This window comes from Haemaphysalis longicornis, unplaced genomic scaffold, assembly GCF_048455015.1.
Source record: "Haemaphysalis longicornis isolate Haplotype H1 unplaced genomic scaffold, Haemaphysalis longicornis Haplotype H1 scaffold_12, whole genome shotgun sequence".
In the NCBI taxonomy this organism is placed as follows: Eukaryota; Metazoa; Arthropoda; class Arachnida; order Ixodida; family Ixodidae; genus Haemaphysalis; species Haemaphysalis longicornis.
Window position 1 is genome coordinate 34,752,966 of NW_027526225.1, and position 18,436 is coordinate 34,771,401.

The window sequence follows — 18,436 nt, forward strand, 5'->3', positions numbered from 1 at the left end:
CATTCCGAAGTGAAACTTCCGTTGTAAGTGCAGTGATGATGATGATGGCATAGAGTAACATGGGGCCATCTACTGCGGACAGATCGCCCCCGCGTGCAGTTGGTGCAGTCAGTTCCTTAGCCAAGCCTGGCCAAGGCACGTCAGATATAAAAATGGCACTCCTCGTATATTTCCTGGTGGGTTCGGAGTTTCAGATTGCGACGAATGATCAGGAACGTACTCTGAGCACGACGTAACTGTGAGAATTTTAAGACATGGACATGTATGTGAGCTGCACCAGGAATAGACAAAAACAACGCAGCAGCAGGGAAAACCCAACACTGAGGAACGTAAGTTCGAGGTTCTACTGTATACTGTTCCGCTAGGGTGTTCAGGCTGGTGGTAACGCAAGGCATGGTAACTGTTTCATGACACCCGTCAGCTATTTCTTGCCCACCGCAGAGCAAACCTCTCCCCCCCTGTCCCCACCTCTGAGTGATTGCATCACGAGGGCGGACCGCTTTATTAATTCATGTGTTAAAGGTTTTATCTTCCCTAACAGTCCTGTGCCTCTTAGGGTATAGTTTTACGTGCTGGAGAATTTTTTGTTTTAATTTTACGCTTTTCGCTTTATCTCACACCCATATCCCAGCTCTCACCCAAGTATTGGTCTCTGAGGTTTACACAACTGGTACGTCTTTTATCAGGTTTTGTTCAATATGCGTGATATTTCTTGATCCCTGAGTGCAAGGTTTATCACGTCAGCTTTAGTTCTTTCTCTCTGTCAAAGTCGATTGTACATACCGTCGCAACGCTCACAAATTTCTATCTGCCAGAAAAGGAGGTAAGCAAAGCAGGTATGAAGTTATTGCTCGTCTTTTGAACCATTCGTGACGGAACAACATTGCATGATTCAGGAAAGTTCCCACAGGCCCCCCATTCTACAAGCACATTAGTGTAAATTTTTTGTAGCGTGAGCTGCACTTGCTGAGGATGAGCAGTTTCGTGTGGCCCCTGGAGAGCCATGCTGAGGAAGCGCGCCGGCTGGCGGCCCGGTCCACTTGATGATCTTGCGAGGGGTGGCCGGTGTGAAACCGATTGCTCGTGCGTCGCAGAAACAGCGGCGTGCGTCTGTGGAACCAGCTGAGCTCTGGGGCGATTCGTGACGCTGCGATGGAGCCGCTTGATGTGCCTCATAATGCGTATACCGCGTGTGCGTCATTGAAGCAGCAGTAAGCATGATAATCAAGCTACTCCTAGACAACTAGGAAAGCTAAAAATAACCAGCTGAACCTTAACGCCCGCTACGTATATCCTCACATAGCCGAGCTAAGCCACTGCTAATTTTTTCTCGTCGGGGACGTTGATGATATGATCTGATATATTTACCCATATTTTACGATTTCACTAAGGCCCCCTGAATAATAGTTGGCCTTTTTACCTTGCGGACCTTGGTATAGATCATTTTTTTTGTATTTATGCTAAATTTGGCACTTTTGTGGGATTGCTTTGCACATGTTGAATTTCAGTCTTCAAAATAACAAGCTCGGTACGCACGATTTTTGCGTTGTTTAGAGGATTTCAGGAAATTGTGCTTATTGGAAATGTTTTTCATAAAATAAAAATAAAAAAAATGTGCAGGCAAGTTCTGGCTTTTCCAAACTGTGGTTTAATGCACGTTCAACTAAAGCAGCCTTAGTAGGTAAATTAGTTTATTTTTAAGTCAAGGGCTTCTTCGGTAGTGAACATGTGCAAACGCTTTCTGTACCGCAGACCTTTCAACGAAACGTGAAGGGTTATGACGATGAGACGCCTTTGAACAGTATGGCACGTACTCTCACGAGTCAATTAGCCAGGGCGAAAATGGTGACGGTAGGATGTCGCAAACTGAATTTATTTTCCAGAGAAAACGTATGGGCGTTAAATAAACTTAGGTTGACTGCTATGAAATAAAGAATCGACCATACTTGTGGCTTGCGTACTATTTGCGTTATGAACTCATGCGTTATGTCCTTACACTTTTTACCTTGGCTGCTCTTTGAGGATGAGCGAGCACGCTGAAGTACGTCGTGTAACACTTGAGGCTAGCGGCGGTCTGAGTTCCTACGGCGAGAAAGCCGCATGCACTGAGTATCAAGAGTATACATAAGCGTAATTTTGTGATAGTGCAAAGGGAACTAAATTTTACCTGTCAGACGCTTCTAGTGCCCACTGTGTCCAAGGTAAGTAATCATCAGTTCAAAAACACTCCTCTAACAAGTTAACTATCTCTCGTGCACTCCCCCTGGCTCTTCCCCGAAAAAAACCACTCTACTGCGAATATTAATTACTCCTGTGATTACGCACATGCACTGACACGAGAGGCCAGAAAACAGCTCTGTGAGAGAAAGCCTTACCCCTCCTGGTCGTAAGCCGTTTGTCCCCCGCGAGTACCGTCGTGTTCTGACCCCATCCGATTGCACCGGAGCCTCGACTGTTACTACACCGACCACTCTTTCTCTCCGTATGCAGCCGTGTCATGCTCTTATCAGTGAGTGGGCCGCAGTGACAAATTTTAGTCCCGCAAGGGCAGGGACCACCAAGAAGGTTTTAACGAAGCGGGGCGGCAGGGCGTTAACAAAATGTCAGCTACCACGGCCATTAAAAAAACAAAGCAATTTCTTTCAAATATCTTGTATACAGGGTGATCAAAGTTAAGTCGACAGGTTTTTTTAAAAATAGGTGCTTAGATTTTCGCGAAGACCACCTCTACAGTGAAATTATGCCCCCGGGGGGACACATAAATAGAAGGTAATTGTATATTACGGAGGCTTAATTAACTAAAACTGGCGTCAGAATTTGGCGTCAGGTTTCGAAAAACATATCCACACCGATTTCCAGGATGGCTAAAATCTGGACGCCGATTGTGAAAAATAAACTACATGTTCCACAGTGATGTTTCAACACATGGGAACCTTGCATTGGGTGCCCTCTCAAAAAAACACAAAAATAAATGAACAAAGCCACCAAATTGCAGGCCGGGCCGCATGTTTGAGACCCCTGTCCTTGCGGTATACAGACCTTCCCTGTATAAATAAGCGGTAGTTTGCTGACCTCCTTAAATATGATAGCTAATGACCGCACCAATGACCATCTGCGAGTCCCTTTTCAGCAGTTTGAGCTCAGTCACGTAATTTTCGGCTTTCGTCAAATTTTACAGACAATAGAACAAAAGCCAGCATGGCGGGCAAAATAACTATGACCCAATTTCGTGTTAAGCGAGCGGAGTGCACAGCGGCAAAAATGTTTTTAACAGCGACGCTGTTAGCAAATCTAATTTTTCGTGTTCGCAGAGAAAAATACCACGAAATTGCCCAGCGCGTGCACATGACTGCTGGACTCGTGACGACCACCCAGCGTGACCAGTGCGTGCTTCTCAAGCCGAGCATAGCCACTTAGGGGCATTGGCCAAGATTGTGGCGTCCACCAGGTAGTTAAAAAAGCAAAAAAATTGCGAACGCTCGGTGTGCGCGCCTCGTGGTGACTGAACAGCGTCCCGGGCGCACGTTTGCAAGCCAAGCAAACCGCGTATGGAGATTGGTTGAGACTGGCAAAAAAAAGAACAAAAAATACTACAGCTCTCGCCGTATTTGTTCGTAAGGCTTTCCAAGCTGGTTTCTTATGATTATCCCTTCCATATAAAGAAGCAAAACGGCTGAAATTGTGGACCTAAATATTTCTGATGGACGTGAAGGTCGAGAAGGTTGCGTCCAGCTTCGCCAAATCCAAGTCTTACGCGTTAGTCTGAGCTTCGTTCATTTTTTTATATAACTTCGTGTTTCGTCATTTGCTCGAGTAACCAGTTTTGTTAGACGCGAACTAACAGTTGCTGCCGACGATAGCGACACAATTCTGTATCTAGGCCGGATGCCGCTGCGAGCAACGTAACCGAAAGCATCACCTGATAATCCCGCTTGTTTGGTCCAATTGCTGATGTCAGTTCATATCGTAAAGTTTTAGTGCACTGAACCAACGCCGGCTATATAAACATTGCCTAACGCGTCCTGCGCTTTTCAATGGGAAGGGTAGGGACGCTTAGTTCAGGCGCTCATCCGCAATGTGGCGCGCGCCTGTGGACATCCCGGCCTACGTCACTGCTCGCGAGTAGCGAATGCTAGACCTACTTCTACGACGCGTGTCTGTCAGCGTGCCGGCGTGGTTTCAAGAGCCGTTTCGCTCAGACCTTAGTCCGGATGGGGCGCTAGTTCTGGGGCGCACTGGGATCTCCTTCAACGTGTCACTCGCTTCATATTTGCTGCATTTTTCCACAGATAACTGACGAAGGCGGAACTGAAATAGTGTAAGCACATATTGATTGTCGGGTAGAAACATAGCGAACAGAAAAGCGATATTTTTGGATGGTAGAGCCATTATTTTACTGATATTCTCACGAGGAAGACGCGAAGTGGGCAATAAAGCATGCCGCCATGTTTGCCCACCTCCCAAGAAGATGAAGCACATTGCGTGATGCAAGCGTGCTCGCGCCAAGATGGCTGACGCCAATTACATCATCGCCTCATCAATCATGCATCGTCTCATCGATACTCCCCACGTAACAATGTTATTCTCTCTGGGGGATTGCATGCGTGTTTTTTGTTCAGGCGCTCACTTCTACCATTACTTTCCAAAAACATCACGTACTTGTAAATTTTAGAAGATTATAGAAAACAAAAGGATAAGCACGTCAGGATCCCTCTCCACTGTCCGAGTGCTTCTACAGTACAGTCATCAATTTTAATGTTCGTACCTATGAGGAGTGCGAACAGCGGACACAAAACAAGACCGAAATGCGGAAGGGACAGAGGAGAAAGAGAGAGAGATGAATCTTTATTTTGCAGCTGAAGTCCGAGCCGCGGAGTTATCAGTCCTCGTTGGAAGGGAGTGTCCGATGGTCCTCCAACGGTAACGGGCATGGCGGAGGTGCACAAAGAGTTTCAATGTGGGAAGCCAAGATTGACCACAGGGCTGCCGTAGGTTCAGCGGGAGCGGCCCAGCTAGACCACGAGTAGGAAATATCACGGGGAAGGGGTTGGTTGAAAGAAATGTGGAAGACGAGAGGGGGATGCCCCACTCAGAAAATTTCGGTGCCCGTGATCCAAGTAGGTAAGCGCGCAAAGCCAGCATCAGCGTGCGGCAGCACAAGTGATTTTGCTCCGTGAAAAAGGCGGTTTTATCAGCAACATACCAAGACAGACAGGCATGGAGAAAACAAGAAGGCGTAGGAGCGCCGCTTGCGTAATGCCAAACAAACGTTCAACTATTTTGCATGGTTTCCGATAAGCGGCGCTGGCAGCGCACATGAAAGCACGCAGGACGTCTGCATAGCGGGAAAGAGTAGGAGAGAGCGACAGGAGAGTGGCTGTTTGGCCATTTTTCGCTCACGCGTTAGGCAGTGATTATACAGGCGGCGTTGACTGAACCGAGTACGTGAGCCGAGAAGTGGTTATCACCAGGCGTACAAACTATGTTCCTCGTCAAGAACCTTGATCAACATATTGCTCCTTTTACGTAACTCGTGAGCAGAAAGAAAAGAACACGCTCCCATTTAGCTGGTTTTTACAACCACTCAGGTGACTGGCCGTGCAAATGGCAATGTGTATATTAATATTTTACAATCGGGAAATGGTTAAAAACTAAAAAAAAAATGACTGTCATGGGATTTTTATCGTGTATTGGATTGTGAGTGGGCAGTTTGCAGTATGTCTCCTGATTTACCCTAGATATAAAAAACACCCACGAGTGCCGGTCGAACACTTAGCTCTCCGCTTTTTTTTTTTAATTTCTTAAAAAAGGTTCTGCAAAACAGCGAATTTGAACCAACGCTAATACCCCCTTCAATGCCACCCTGGGAGCGTCGAATTACCAGTATCGTGCGCTTGAAACCAATCCAAGAAGAAACGCGGCTGTGATGGAACTACATGTACCCAAACTTAAGCAAGAAAAAGGTCCTTATGGATGGGACATCTTCACAGATGACTCACTTGAGGGTGCACAAGCGGTCATTGCCTGGGCATGTCCTTAACACCCTGCTCTAAATGGCCGCCGCAAATTGCGCTCACCGACGACCTCGCCAAATAACCTAAACTCCTTGGAATACTCGGGGCGCTCCAACAAGTGCAACCCTGTCCACCAACTAACGTCACCAAGTTCAGACTAATTACGGACTCTCATTCAGCGTTACACAATCTCAACAAGGTCTACACTCACAATGCAACTGCCAATGACATCATAGCACTAATACAGACCCTCCAGCAACAAGGCACGATTGTTCGACTTGCGTGGACACCTGGTAACAGGGTTGGAGCAGATAGAAATCAGCAAGCCCATGACGTTGCAAGGGACTGCCTCCTAAGCTCTCCTCCCAAGATTTCCAACCCTCTGCCGGCGCCTACTACAGTAACATGGTATTTGCAGCGCCACCGCTTGCAACGAGAAAGCCGTAAGCGACTCCAAGAAATTACCCCTCATGGCTTCCTGCCTGCTGTAACCCCCCTCAGACGGCAAGAAGAAATTTTTAATAACTAGGCCTGCGCAAAAGCAGCATATAGGCCAAACGTAGCCCGAAAATGGTATAACGGCACCACTTCCCTCGCATTGGCACCCACTTGTACCTTTTGTCGGTAGGCTACAGCACCTAACCTGTACCATTTAAACGAGCATTCCGAGCAAAAACGAGCAAATTAAAACGAGCATTCCGACGGCACGCACCACGCCATTCAGTGGAGAAGAGGGGCCGTTTCCCGTTCATCTGCTCCCGAGCTACGTCCCCCTCGGTCATGCCCTCTCCCACGCCGTGCCGGCTCCGAAAAGCCTTCGGGCTACACACATCTTTGGCAACGACCGGCAACCCAGAGGCCTGCTCTACTGCCCCATTCGCACGGCCGCGAAGGAGACATCGGCTTTGCCGTCGACCCTACCCGCTCGCTGCAACACAAACAGCTAAATGAGCGGCGGCGCCCATCGCGTCTTGCGATGTCGGAACGCCCGGTGCCGAGCCGCAATACCAGACAGCCCTTACGGCACCCGCGGCCCCTGGCCAAACCGCTCCAAGAGCCCCGACTCCCGGAGTCGATAAAAGAGACAGCAGAGAAAAAGAAAATCGGGCCAAACAACGCAGCTTCCGTTCTCACTCACTGCGGGCTTGCAATTACAACGCTACAGCGCGGGCCGTATGCCCTAGCGCTTCAATGGTTCCGTTGAGCCACGGCCCACCGCGGCTGGCGCGGAACAGAGCGGAGTCGCGGGGTGGGAGATAGCGTGCTAGCTGGGCGAAACGAGAAGACAAAGACTGATTAGTGTCAGCTCGTCGCCGGTTTTGCTATTACGTGAGGAAAGTAACCAACCTACTTTTACCCCTCTATAACCCCACAATATATATATATATATATATATATATATATATATATATATATATATATATATATATATATATATATATATATATATATATATATATATATATAGATAGATATAGATAGATATAGCGAATTAGAATAAGAAATGAGGGACTCGTAGAAATAACACAGAAATAAGGGTTGGCAGGCAAGAAAACCTGGGAAAGCAAAGGGGAGGTTGTGGTAGGTCATTGAAACAGATAAAGAATTTGGAAAGAAAGAAAGAAAGCGGAGAAAAAATGCCCGCCAGGTGGGATAAAAACCCACGCTCCAGAATACCGGTCTGGTGCGATAACCACTACGCTACCGACGGGGCGATTTTCCCCTCGCGATTTCTGGGGTATTTATGTCAATGTAATTTTTTTCCTGTGCTTGGGGGTGGTAGCCAGCGCCACTCTGACTTCTCGGGGTGAAGGGGACCTTTTTTTTAATCCCCGCGCCATGACTCGACCAGCGTTCAAGCCAATTAAGCTCTTTATGGCACCAAGACTGCCAGAACAGAGGCCCTCGCTATGCATGTAGCGAATAAGAATAGGAAATGAGGGGCTCCTAGAAATAACACAGAAACAAGGTTTGGCAGACAAGAAAACCTCGGAAGGCAAAGGGGAGGATGTGGTAGGTCATAGAAACAGATGAAGAATTTAGAAAGAAAGAAAACGGCGGAAGGCGAACCACCGGTATGCCGAAGTACTCTAGCCGCGCGTCCTTCAGGTCGGTGTAGACATTTAGTCCAGATGGTGCAGCACGTTGCTGGGCAAGGATCTCGTTTGGGAGAGCCTAATACGTGATGTAGCGCCGTGTGGCCTGGCTGAAAAAACGGCGGATGTAAAAGCGCATCTTAATGAGCGCGAACCACAGCTCCGCGTACTTGTGTTTGAAAGGTTGCATGCGAGGGAACGCAGAACATAGCGGCTGGAGGGAGAAACTTTGCTTATATTCCAGCGGTGAATTCATGTTGGCCTTGAGTCCGATGTCTCCGGCTCACTACTTTTAAGGGGAGGGTCGGCCGTCGCGAAAAGGGGCGGGCCGCCGGCTCCCACAATGCTACACTGCACCTGTGGCCGGCGGGCCTGTTCCGCAGAGAAAAGATGGACACGAAGTGATGGAGTTTGTGCCTGGAAGCAAACTTCGCTCTCTTCTTCCTCAGAGTCCACAACAGCCTGCCGATGACGATGGTGCTACTGTGGATGCTGCTACACATGCATACATACATACATGCATGCATGCATACATACATACATACATACATACATACATACATACATACATACATACATACATACATACATACATACATACATACATACATACATACATACATACATACATACATACATACATACATACATACATACATACATACATACATACATACATACATACATACATACATACATACAGGAAGCAGTTGAACTTTTGAAGATGGTAGAGGACACAAGAAAAGAAAACTTTCAACAAGGTAAAAGCACAATTGTTGTCAACGTTTCAGCAAAGAGACTTGCTTTCGTCAGGGCAATCTCTCGCCTGGCTGGCACCCTTTATATAGGGGTAGGTCCCCAGGTGAGTGGGGAGAAGGAAAGAAGTGAAATTGAGAAAGCGGATTGGTTTGGGAGTATGTCGGTGGAGACATTGAGGGGCAAAGAGAGAGAGAGAGAACGACATTTATTGAAAGCCTGCAATTAGGAGCGAGCCCAGTAGGGGCGAGCCTCTAAGACGCGGCCACGACGTCGTGCCGGCGTGCTCTTTCTGCCGCTGCCAGACCGCACGCCCCGAGTTCCGAGAGGCGTCCCGTACCCGTGGGTGTGATAGGCGGCTGGCGTTCGAGAGCCGCCTGCACTTGCTGGACGGCCAGGTGTTGGGTGCTGTAGTCCGACGAGGTCATCGCGTTCGTAATGTTTGGGGGAAGCTGCGTTTGTGTGGCAGCCTCCCGCGGGTTCAGTTCACAGTTCCACAGGATGTGGGCTGTAGTTGCTTTGGCACTCGCGCACAATCGGCACACATCTGTCTCGTATACTTCGGGGCACACATGTACACCTAGCACCGGGGTTAGAAGGGACCCAGTCTGTAACTGTCGATATGTCACCGCTTCCGCGCGTGAAAGTTTCGGATGAGGCGGGGGTCGCCGTCTTCGATTAGTTCTATACCACAGCAGAATGTCCCCATAGAAGGTTGTATAGTTTAAGCCGCGAAGTAGGTCACACGGAAGTCAGCTCGTGGTTGATATTCGTGGAATTGTTGGAGAGAAAGGATGAGAGGCTGTTTGTTGACCCGCCGCGGGGCATACGGACGGGTTCTCAGAACCGCCGGAAGCAGACCAGGCGGTGAGAGTGGGGTCCTTATCAGAAACTATCTGCAAGTCTCAGGTGAAAAGAAAAGATAGACAAGGGGGGAAAGTAACTAGGTCAAGGAATAAAGAAGAAAAGAGAAAAAAAATCAGGGAGGGAAACCACATCAACCCACACACAAAAGAAAAAGCAATGACCTGGCAACTGAAATGGCACGCGTCACAAGCGGCAACATTCCTGGAACAGGCCTGTCCTGAAACTCAAAAACGAAAAGATAAAGTTATAGTGACGTACGGGGCACAAGACCACGCAGAGTAAAAAAAAAATAAAAAGAGAAATAAAATAAAAAATAATATAGAATTCCAAAAGAAAAGGTTGGAGGGATGCGGGCGAGTATTAATCTAGACGCTAAAGAATGAAAAAAATAGAAATTAGGTGACCAGGTAAGGAACAGAGTGAGCGGTAATAGTCTTGGGATGGGGTATATGCAAGACATTGCCTATTTCTGTATTCACGTTGAATATCGCAACGATTCTAAGTTGCCCCTAGACGCATAATTTCCAGTAGGTTCCATGGAGTTGAATTTATCAATTAAATAGGATTCGCGGTATGTCCTCTCCGTAGGAGACCTGAAGGCCCTTCAAAGCAACCAGTCATAGCCAGCTGCTGCCGCCCCAGATGCAAGACTTGCAGGCACCTGCAGACCGACTGCATTGTAAAAAGCACAGGCAGTAATTGTGTCCAGAAGATTAATTCAAGTTTACGTGCACTTCATCCAACATTGTGTATTTGTTTGAATGCTCAATGTGCCACAAACAGTATATAGCCGAAACGAGTCAACCTATGAGCCTACGTCTTAATGGTCACCGGGCAGATACTCTTAGCAAATCCTCCATAGCTGTAGCGCAGCATTTCCACCAACCAGGCCACAATTTTGATGACCTTAAGTTATATATACTTCAGTCAAACTTCAGGTCTCCTAGTTACAGGAAATACCGCGAATCCTATTTAATTCATAAATTCAACTCCATGGAACCTACTGGAATTAATGCGTCTAGGGGCAACTTGGAATCGTTGCGATATTCACCGGGAATACAGAAATAGGCAATGTCTTGCATATACCCCATCCAAAGACTATTACCGCTCGCTCTGGTCCTTACCTGGTTACCTAATTTTTTTTTATTCCTTAGCGTCTAGATTAATACTCGCCCGCATCCCTCCAACCTTGTCTTTTGGAATTCCATTTTATTTTTTTATTTTATTTCTCTTTTTATTTTTTTTTACTCTGCGTGGTCTTGTGCCCCGTACGTCACTGTAACTTTATCTTTTCGTTTTTGAGTTTCACGACAGGCCTGTTTCTGGAATGTTGCCGCGGGTGACGCGTGCCATTTCAGTTTCCAGGTCATTGCTTTTTCTTTTGTGTGTAGGTTGATGTGGTTTCCCTCCCTGATTTTTCTTTCTCTTTTCTTCTTTATTCCTTGACCTAGTTACTTTCCCCCCTTCTCTATCTTTTCTTTTCACCTGAGGCTTGCAGATAGATTCTGATAAGGACCCCACTCTCACCACCGGGTCTGCTTCCGGCGGTTCGGAGAACCCTTCCGTATGCCCCGCGGCGGGTCAACAAACACCCTCTCATCCTTTCTCTCCAAAAATTCCACGAATATCCACCACCACCTGACTTCCGTGTGAACTACTTCGCGGCTTACACTATACAACCTTCTTTGCCCCTCAATCTCTCCCCCCACATACTCCCAAACCAATCCGCTTTCTCAATTTCACTTCTTTCCTTCTCCCCTCTCACCTGGGGACCTACCCCTATAGAAAGCGTGCGAGCCAGGCGAGAGATTGCCCTGACGAAAGCGTCTCTTTGTTGAAACGTTGGCAACAATCGTGCTTTTACCTTGTTGAAAGTTTTCTTTTCTTGTACATACATACATACATACATACATACATAGATTACATGCATACACACATACATGCATACATACATACATACATGCATACATACATACATACATACATACATACATACATACATACATACATACATACATACATACATACATACATACATACATACATACATACATACATACATACATACATACATACATAAATACATACATACGGACGTAGTCTTTGTCAAACGTTTTTAGTCCAAACTGGAAACGCGCAGGCCGCAAGAAATTGAATGTACGAGCTTACATCGCGAGCGAGGTTGAAAGTTTTATGCTGGAAATCAAGAAAAAATACCTTTCTTAGTGTCAAACGATTTTGTCACATTTAAAGGTAAAGCTTATTTTTGAATTCTTTGTTGTCGAGAAGGCTGAGTATTGGCCTTAAAAATTTTGACAAAGGTGTACATACGTGCTCAAATGCATTCATACATGCATACATACACACATACATGCAAAAATACATGCACACCATATAGATATGTACATACATACATGCATGAATACATACATTCATTCACATATGCATTTATACACCCATCCATCCATACATATATACATGCATGCATGCATACAAACCATCATCATCATCATCATCAGCCTATCTACGTCCACTGCAGGGCAAAGGCCTCTCCCATTATTCTCCAATTGTCTCGGTCCTGTGCCAACTGTGACCAATTTATCCCCGCATACTTCTTAAATTCATCTGCCATCTAACTTTCTGCCGCCCCCTGCAACGCTTGCGTTCTCTAGGGATCTACTCTCTTACCCTTAATGACCAGCGGTTATCTTGCCTTCGCATTACATGCCCTGCCCACGTCCATTTCTTCTTCTTAATCTCTACTAATATGTCCTTAACATGTGTTTGTTCCCTGACTCACTCCGCTCTCTTCTTGTCCCTTAATGTTACACCTATCATTTTAAGCTCCATTGCCCGCTGAGTCATTCTCAATTTAAGTTGAACCCTCTTAGTGAGCCTCCAAGTTTCTGCCCCGTAGGTGAGCACCGCTAAGATGCAGCTGCCATACACTTTCTTCTTCAGCGACAATTGTAGGCTGCTATTCATTATCTGAGAATGCCTGCCATATGCAACCCACCCCATTCTGATCCTTCTAATTATCTCTGCCTCATGGATGGGATCCGGGGTCACAACTTGGCCTAAGTAGACATATTCGCTTACCACTTCCACTGCCTCGCCTCCTATCTCAAACCGCTGTGCTGGCACGAGGTTATTGATCATTACTTTAGTTTTCTGCGTATTATTTTCAGGCCCGCGGTTCTACTCTGTTCGTCCAGTGCGGAAAGCATGCTTTGCAATTCGTCCCCCGAGTTACTTAGCAAGGCAATGTGATCATCAAATCTGAGGTTACTGAGGTATTCTCCATTTACCCTTACTCCCACCTGTTCCCAATCCAACGTTCTGAATACTTCTTGTAAACATGCTGTGGATAACATTGGAGAGATTGTGTCTCCTTGTCTGACACCCTTCCTTATAGGTATTTTACTGCTCTCCTCATGGATGATGATGGTAGCTGTGGACCCATTGTAGAGATCCTCTAGTATTCTTACGCAATGCTCATCTACCCCCTGGTTCCGTAATGCCTGAATGACTGCTAGGGTTTCGATCGAGTCAAATGCTTTCTCATATTCTATGAAGGCTATATATAGGGGTTCAGTATACACCCCGCACTTCTCTATCACCTGATTGATCGTGTGAATATGGTCCATTGTTGAATAACCTTTACGAAACCCTGCGTTTTCTTCAGGTTGACTGAAATCTAAGGTTGCAGAAATTCTGTTAGCGATTACCTTGGTAAGTACCTTGTAGACGACTGACAGTAAGCTGATCGGCCTGTAATTTTTCAAGTGCTTCATGTCGCCTTTCTTATGGATTAGGATGATGTTCGCGTTCTTCCAATATTCCGGTAGCATTGCGGTCATTAGGCATTGCGTATACAGGTTTGCCAGTTTTTCAGGTCAATTTCTCCGCCATCCTTCAAGACGTCTGCTGTTATCTGATCCTGTCCAGGTGCTTTGCCCCCTTTCATTTCTTTCAAAGCCTTCCTTACTTATTCGGTGGTTACAGGTGGGATGTCTATCTCCTCTAAACTACTGTTTCGTTCGGCATTATCCTGCATGTCCCGGCTACTGTACAGATCCCTGTAGAAATCCTCGGCCACTGTGACTATTTTATCCCTATTTGTGATGACACTGCCTTGCTTATCTTTAGGTGCATACATCTGATTTTCCCCCACGCCAAGACGCCTCTTCACAGCTTTCAGGCTACCTCCGTTCTTTACAGGGTATTCGATCCTCTCCAATATATACTTCCGTATGTCAGCTATCTTGCGCTTATTGGTTAACTTCGAAAGCTCCGCTAGTTCTATTCTCTCAGCTGCGGTAGAGATTGTCATGGTTTGTCGTTTCTTAATTAGATCTTTCGTCTCCTGTGAAGGTTTGCCAGTATCCTGTCTAGCCATATTGCCCCCGACTTCCGCTGCACACTCCGTGATAATACGTGTAAGGTTGTCGCTGGCTTCCTGTATCGTAAGCTCGGCTTCCTCGTTAAGAGCTGAATATCGGTTCTGCAGTGCGATCCTGAATTCTTCTACTTTACGTCTTACTGTTAGTTCATTTATCGGCTTTTTTTGTGCTAGCTTGTTGGGGTCCCTCCTCAAATCTAGCCTAATTCGAGATCTTACCATACGGTGGTCACGACACCTTACCCTTCCGAGTACTTTTACATCCTGCACGACGGCAGGGTTATCGCATATTATGAGGTCTATTTCATTTTTATGCTCCTCATTTGGGCTCCTCCAGGTCCACTTCCGACTCTCCCATTTACAGAAGAAGGTATTCACTATGCGTAGGTTATTCCGTTCTGCAAGCTCAACTTGTAGGTCCCCCTGCTATTTCTACAGCCCAGACCATATTTCCCAACTGCCTTGTCTCCAGCCCGATTCTTTCCTACTTTAGCATTGAAGTCCCCCATAACTACGGTATACTGTGTTTTAACTTTAGCCATAGCCGATTCCACATCTTCGTAGAGGCGTTTAACTGCTTGGTCGTCGTGGCTGGATGTGGGCGCGTAGCCCTGCACCACCTTGAGCTTGTACCTCTTATTGAGCCTAATTACAAGACCTGCTGCCCTTTCGTTAATGCTATACTGTTCTTCTATGTTGCCACCTATACTTTTATTGACTGGAAATCCCACTTCCAGTTTTCTTCTGTCCTCTAGACCCCGGTAACATACGACGTGTCCATTTTTCAGCACCGTAAAGGCTTCGCCTGCTCTCCTAACCTTGCTAAGCCCTGTTACATCTCATTTATTGCCCTCTAATTCCTCGAACAACACCTTGAGACTCGCTTCGCTAGATGAGGTTCGAGCGTTAAACGTTGCCAGGTTCAGATTTCATTGGCGGCCTGTCCGGATCCAGGGATTCTTAGCACCCTCTTCTGCGTCACAGGTCTGACCGCCGCCGTGGTCAGTTGCTTCGCAGCTGCTGGGGACTCAGGGCCATGGGTGAATTGGCGTATTCATGGGAGGTTGTGGTCGTTATTGCACCAGGGTGGCCAATCCTGCTCTGGTGAGGGAGTGCATTACCGGCAATGGTCGCCGGGGTCAGGCCGCACCCCAAGCCCCTTTTTGCAATTCCATCAATACGCGGATTTTTTTAAATCCGGTGGGAATTGTCCGGGATTCAAACCATGGTCCTTCCGCACGCGAGGCTGGTGTTCTACCTCTACGCCATCGCTGCATCCCATGCACACATACATACATACATGATTACATACATATATACATACAAGCAAAATTCGAATAAGGTAACAACCACGATTATTGCCAACGTTTGAGCAAGGAGACTTTCATTTGTGAGGGGCCTGACGAGGTCAGGTCTTTTTGTCAAGTCCCTGACGAAGGCAAGCCTGTTTGCTGAAACGTTGGCCACAATCGTGGCTTGTACCTTGATCGAAGTTTTCTTGTGTTCTCTACCATCTTCCAAGTTTTATTGCTCACTGCATACATACATACAAACATACATTCATGCGTACGTACATACATACATACATACATACACACACACACACATACATACATACATACATACATACATGCATGCATACATACACACATACATACATACATTACATGCATACATACATACATACATACATACATACATACATACATACATACATACATACATACATACATACATACATACATACATACATACATACATACTGAAATTCTTGTGACGTACATTGTTAGTGGGCTGGCTTGCTTACCAAAATCGATGAAGTGAAGCTTCACATTTAAAAAAATAGATGCTTTCGTGTATTTCTGATAAACCGATCCATGAAGATGCATTCTACTAAAATATATTAAAATGCGTCTTAATGGAATCTTGGAGACGCTTTTACGTAAAAAAGAAAGCAAATTGAGAAAAGTTTTTTCAAATTTGCGCTTCATGCTTCCTCAGTAACGGAATAGATCGAACACAGAAAAATTGGTGTGTTAACTGTAGGTTTGCATTCAAGTGTTATGATGAGGTGAAGGTAGAGGCACCGCTACTATCGCAAAGTGATGTTTCTTGGAGTTAGCATTCGTCAGCGGCCGCCAACGGCGCAAGCAAGATCCTGCGATGTTCTCTAAACCCCGCAAGAACGTGGATGTGTGTCGCCCCTGCTTTATCTGTTTTTTTACCAATATCTTTATGTAGTATTGGTTACCGATAATATCGGTACTTTTGCATTAGGGCAAAGCAACTTTAAATGGACCAAACATGCATTTTGTCTTCAGGTCCCCTTAGGAGAGCAGTTATGTTCACAAATAAGCGGTATGGAATCTTGCGCAAATGGACAGTAGGGTATCACGTTTGGGAGGCGCTTTAAACGAGAGAAGCCCTTTTAAAGCGAAGCTTTATATAGCTAGTCGAAATGAATTTTCACGTCTCCTGTGTAACCAGAAAATTACTGGTACTTAGAAAACAATGAGTGAAAAAAGCACATTGGAAAGGGGTTGGACGTAAGCGAAGGTGGTGCAGATGGGTTTATCTCTGTGGCTGCGTTGAGCACACGTGGTCGCGAGTGCGGGACGAGCAACGTCAACCAGGCAATAGCCTACACAGTCTGCACGTTGCTTCATAATGGGTAGGCCCTGCGTCAGACGTACAGTGCTCACGGATTGAAACGCGACACTGCGAGCGCGTGGCCTGCGGTACATGCAGCACCACCCGTGACCGCCCGTGGAAGCTAAGTGTTGCATTGTGGTATACCACGAGGATGAGAGCGTTTTCACCATAGGCTTGCTGCTTCCCGTTGACAATAAGCGGGGCAGTGGTTCCCCGCAGCGACAGCGGTGCGCTGCCAGCCTGGAGCGTAGGAGTGCGTTTGTGCGCCGGTGGTAGCCGCCCGGTGGCCTCGCAGCCAATTTCGCGACATCGTCTGCTCGCACGCTCTTCTTACGCGTGCCGTTCTGATGCGACACAGATAATGTGCATACAAGGCACAGTCATGCTTATCCGAATAAAACGAGCGTCCGCACGAGGGAACCGCCAACTTTATTCCTTGGTATATATTAAAAAAAAGAGTAAAGCCGACGCAGTACTAATTCACCGCACAACACGCGAACGTGCCTGAAAAAGGGGTCTTTCCTTTTTTCTAGTTTACATCATGGAATAAAGTTTGCTGTTCCTTCGCACAGAAGTTTCTTTTATTCAGATGAGCGTGACTGTGCATTACATGAACATTACTGTGCTGCATTAGAAGGGCACGCGTAACAAGAGCGCACGCATACGATGTCGCGAAATCGGCTGCGCGCACAGCCCGGCTAGTACCGTCGGCGCACAAATGCGTTCCAGCGCTCCTGGCTCGCAGCACCCCGCTGTCGCTGCATTGAACCCCAGTCCCGCTCATTGGCAACTGGAAGCACTAAGCCTACGGTCCACACACTCTCATCCTCGCGGTATGCCACAATGCCACACCTAGCTTCCACGGGCGTCCAAGGGCGGCGCTCCAGGTACCGCAGGCCACTCGCTCGCAGTGTCGCGTTTCATTCCGTGAGCACTGTACACCCAAGCAGCATGCCGAACGTCGACGCTGCGAGCAGGAACGGGAACAAAAGGAGATACCAGGACCACGCAAGGCATAATAAAAAGAATCCCGGGCCATCTCCACCAAAGTGAAACCTGGGGAGAGGCGAAGCATGCAGTGTGTAAGTTAATTCAGTGATTGTGAGCCTCTCTCTTGCCACACGGCGCGCGCTGATTGGGCGCCGGTGAAGAGCCGGTAAAAGGAGCAATCGTGCGCTTACTGAGGCGGTGGCGCCCTTTCTTGTGGTGAACCGAATTTAAGCGATTAAATGGGAGACAGACTGGCCTTAAGTTGCCTTCCTGTTACACGCCGCAGCATGCTAAGAAGTATGGTGTACGGGAGAAAACCTGGCGTTTGAAGCCAATTTGAAATGTTTGTTATTAATGCAATAAATATTGATTACTCCTGTATTTTAAATTAGTTTGAATCTTGTTAGTTTATTTTGAACCAGTTTTATTCATTGTACACTTGTTTTTACCATCGTTTGACAACTTGGTTTACCGGGACGACAGGAGACGACGACAGCCCGGGCCCTTAAGCTACCCTGATACTAAAAAATAATGAACCTCGCGTAGTAACCCACCCGTATACACCACACGTACGTAGCAGCTTCGCTGGTTCACCAGGTGGTCCGGGCGCCTGGACACCCCTTTTTCATTTATTTCCTTATGCTATCTTCTTTTTCTCG

General features: G+C 46.8%; 1 protein-coding gene across 2 annotated transcripts in view; it reads left to right on the forward strand.

The window, feature by feature from the left end:
- LOC144162559 (receptor-type tyrosine-protein phosphatase epsilon-like) overlaps positions 1–18,436 on the forward strand; it is a 151,410-nt gene that overhangs the window by 22,004 nt on the left and 110,970 nt on the right. The window lies entirely within an intron of this gene.